The following is a 4,605-nucleotide window of genomic DNA, read 5'->3' on the forward strand; positions in this document are numbered from 1 at the left end:
GGGGTGGGGAACTGTACAGTCACAGGTTTGAATATGTCCTGTCTGGAGTGCTGTGCAATGACTGCTGCACTTCAGGATGGCTATACTGCATGGTGAGGGGGGTTGAGTGCAGAGGGTAAGGATCGTAGTTCTCAAGGCTGCTTGGTGAATGTACAGGTGTTGGAGGCAGCTGGTGGTGGTGATAAGAACCTGGATGCTGGGGAAGGGGGTTTTGAGCTGACATGGGGACACAAGGGAAAGAGCTTTGGGACAAGGGTGGCGGGGCGGGGGGCAGGCATGGTAGTGCTCTGCCTGCATGGCTTCGAGCTCCTGGATAGAGTCTGCTTGGCACTCCAGGATGCTTATCAGCTGCTTTATGCTTTTTGTCCTGTCTGCTGCATTTCTCTGGCGGATCCTGCTTTTCCTTTCCCTCCAGTCCTGCACTTTTTGATTCTCTGTGACAGAGTGCTGCATAACTGCTTGCAGCATGTCTTCTTTGCTTTTTCGCGGCTTCTTCTGGAGGTTTTGTAGTCTCTCAGCCGTTGATAACATGGGCAGCTGAGATCTCAAGATTGCATCTGTAAAGGCAAAAATGCAACACTTAACAGAGGCAGCATTGTTTATACCAGGCAGTTATTCCCCCGCAGTTAAGGAGGGTAACAGTCTTCACAATAGCGTAATTTTCCCATCCCAAAGAGAGCGCGCACAACCCACGGGAGCCCCGAAATGGTGAATAAGGGGGACTGATTGTTTCAGGGCTGTACTGTCCTCAGGGTTTCTGTGCGTTGGGGAAAGCAAACAGCTGCAGGGGGCACCTACACTGAACACTATCCCAACATTTTCCACTGGAGTTTATCCTGGAAGATATCTCACTGCTGTGGGTCACCTGGGAAGAACGAGAGGGTCTTCTTCTGCAATGTGGATTCTGCCCTGGCCCCTATGCAGCTTGCCTGTGTCTTGCAATGGTCCCCCCACCCCTTGCGGCACAGTGGCACAGACGCGTTAGCCTGACTGGGACAAGGACCACAGTGACTCTCCCAAGAAACCTGCGCAAGCGCATTGCCCACGCTCTGGCTGAAACTTTTGAAGGGATTACCGAGGCCGATTACTGCAATGTGATAGACCACTTCAATGCGCTGTTCCGCATCTAGGCATGCATGCATGCAGCCTTAACTCTCCCTCCTCTCCTGAAAAATTTCAATCCTGAAAATAAAAGCCGCTTACTGAGAACCCGCTCCTCTGTTTGTCCTCCACCAAGTACCGGCTGCTGCAACTGGCTACCTTCCTCCTGGGTTGAGAAGAGCTCCTGCATGCCTCATGGGACTCTGGGGTGTCTCCCCCGACCCCAGTACCTCACTCTCGCTCTCCTCCTCCTCCTCCCCCCGCTCTGAAGTGTATATCGTGGTCCTCAGAGTGGAGGTGGGGTCATCCCCAAGTATCGTGTCCAGCTCTTTGTAAAAACGGCAGGTTGTGGGGGCAGCGCCGGAGCGGCAGTTTCCCTCACGGGCTTTGCAGTAGGCACTCCGCAGCTCCTTCACTTTAACCCTGCACTGCAGCGTGTCCCGGTCATGGCCCCTTTCCAGCATGGCCCTTGATATCTGCCCATAGGTATCGTAATTCCTACTGCTGGAGCACAGCTGGGACTGCACAGCTTCCTCCCCCCAAACACTGATGAGATCCAGCAACTCGCCATTGCTCCATGCTGGGGCTCATTTGCCACGTGGAGCCATGGTCACCTGGAAAGATTCACTGATTGCACTCTACACCTGGCTGAGCAAACAGGAAGGGGTCTGATGCTTGGTCACCTGAGGCCAGGGCAGTAGAGTTCGAACTGATGAGCAAAGTGGCTGAACAGGCATTCTGGGATACTTCCAAATACCTCTGGAGGCCAATAACAGAGCTTTTGGTGGCCACATTGGCGGAGCAGTGCTGCATCAGCAGCACTATAGTCGTTATTCCCCAGGTCGAGGTGGAGTACAACCAGCGCTGTAGCCAGGGAGATACAGCGCTGTATGTGCCTTACAAGTGTGGACGGTGAGTGAGTTGCGGCGCTGTAAAGAAACCACCAGTGCAGCAACTCTCCAGTGTAGCCAAGCCCTAAGAAAAGTGACTGTCACGATTGTGAATCTAGTGCTATTTGGGGCAATGCTGCACCTGAAAATCTACTCCCTCCCGTAACACTATGCCCTCCTACAGCCATGCGGAAGCACTGGCTCCGTACCAGTGCAGGATGCTGCTCACTGAATTCCCAGCGTCATTTCCTGCAGTGCTGGAATCCCCTTCCAAGTGCTGATTAGACCATGCCCTGCTTGGCTTGTGAAAATGGGAGGCAAAATAGCCTGAGGTAGGTGGGATGGGAATGGGGATGGGGTTCAGACAGAAGACAATGTTTTCTCATTTCTAAAGTGCCTGAAGACTACGCCCAGGATAATGAGACTATTAACTCAGGCCTACTTTGCAAAGCAGCCACAGAACTGCCTTGGGAGACAGCCACAGAGCTGCACTGGGATGCAGCCAGTGCTGTCATCCGAAGCAAACTGCACTCGCTGCCAACAAAGGAACAATTAACATTCAAAAGATCTTTGAAGTTAACTTGAATGTGGCTGTTAGGAGACCATGGTGACATAGGTCTCCTGAAAAGCTAATCTAACCACTACAGGGGTCAGTTGACTATTAGTCAAAGACCACAGAGGAGCCTTTAAAACAGCGGTTCTCAAACTTTGGTACTGGTGACCCCTTTCACATAGTGAGCCTCTGAGTGCGACCTCCCCCCATAAATTAAAAATGCTTGTTTATATATTTCACACCATTATAAATGCTGGAGGCAAAGCAGGGTTTGGGGTGGAGGCTGACAGCTCACGACCCCCCATGTAATAACCTCATGACCCCCTGAGGGGTCCCGACCCCCAATTTGAGAACCCCTGCCTTAAAACTAGCCAAAAGCTGTGGAAGTTAATTCTGCTGTAAGTAACACTAGTTCAATCTTCACTGAAGTCAGCAGGACCACCTAGGGATAACGGAGTGAAGGATTCAACCCGCTGCTTTTGGGAAGAAACAAACGGTGACATGCTGTTTTCTCCATTTCTCTTGAGGTTTTTAATGGGAACACATTGGTGGAAGAGTGCCAAAGACAGCAGGGAAAACTGAACTACTACTATAGTACAAAGAGGAAAACCTGGTTTCAGGGTGCTTCCCAATGGCTGACTTTCCCTACTGAATATAGATGCAAAAAACATGAACACAAATTTTATCCATGAGATAAGATGAGCTTCTCACTGAGGTGGTGGATAGGGAACTAAGTGGGACTCTTTTTGGAAGAAGAAGCTCTTCTGACCACTTGATATGTTTTATCTGTTCACTGCCCTTGAATCTCACTCAAGCTATCATTCCATTTTTAGACACTGAAGAAGGCATTTGACCAGGTTGAGAGGGACCTCTGTCACTTACGACAGAGCATGGGCAAGTAGCTTAGGTGCAGAACCAGCAACTCTCCAGTGGCCAGGTCTGAGGCTACATTTATATCTCCAGATGAGTGCAGAGAACCCTTAATGGAACACAGAATCCAGCCACAAGGAGGGAGAGAAATTGTGTAGGCTAGTAAAAAGGGAGCACAACTTGGAATCATGGGTTAACATTAAGAAAGGGAAAATCTAGGGTGAACAACAGGAAATACGTTGACAGAGCCGTTGGCATGTGGAATAGTTTCCCAAGAGGTGTGATGGTGCTGGAAATGCTGCCACTTGGGATATTTCAAACTTGCCTTAATAAAACACTAAATGTCCAGTAGGGAACAATTTTGCATTGGCTGGAAGGTGGCCAAGGTGATTTCTTTACTCAGCAAACGAACAGATGACACCAGCACACTCACTGACAGCTTCCACCAGTTCAAAGGGGTACAGCAGGGTCTGGCTTGCCCTGCTATTTGTCCTGGTGATAAACTTCTGGCACACAAGATTAGAGGGAACATCAGAGAGAGAGAAAATAAGTCTGTTCTACAGCCTTAGCTAACAACCAGTTGGCTTTTAGCAAATGCTGTAGAGGCTCATTTCAGAGATCCCTGGTTCAATCCCACCCATGGGGGTCTGTCTGTGTTACACCTGGTTTTGTTAAGGTGGGTGCATAGCACCTCATTAAAGTGTCACTGGTGCACCCCAAATCACTAGTCACTTGAAAATCTTGGCCTTCCTGATGAAGCCTTGCTACCTCCTTGCAAAACACACATGTATCACTGGTTTTTACAGATGGGCGAGAAATGAGGCACAGAAAGGTTACACGACTTGCTCAATGTCACACAGCGAGTCAGTGGCAGAACAAGCAATAAAACCCAGGAGTTCCCAGCCTCTTCAGAATTACAAAGGTAATGGAACACCAGGGAGAAATGGTGTGTAAAGAAAAGGCTGGTGTAAACAGATGGATGACAATCCCCTTCCACCTCCAGATGACCCTGAGAACGGAACAAACTTCTCCCAGGGGAATATCCAGTGTAAACACCATTTATGTATCACCTGTTTTTTACCTGTAGTCAAGCAATTAAAAAACCGAGCTCTGCAGCTATAGGTAGAAGTGAATTTTATTAGCAACAAAGAGCCCTTGTGGGCTACAGGGAGCAAAACTGCCCTTCCTGCT

This window comes from Gopherus evgoodei, chromosome 15, assembly GCF_007399415.2.
Source record: "Gopherus evgoodei ecotype Sinaloan lineage chromosome 15, rGopEvg1_v1.p, whole genome shotgun sequence".
In the NCBI taxonomy this organism is placed as follows: Eukaryota; Metazoa; Chordata; order Testudines; family Testudinidae; genus Gopherus; species Gopherus evgoodei.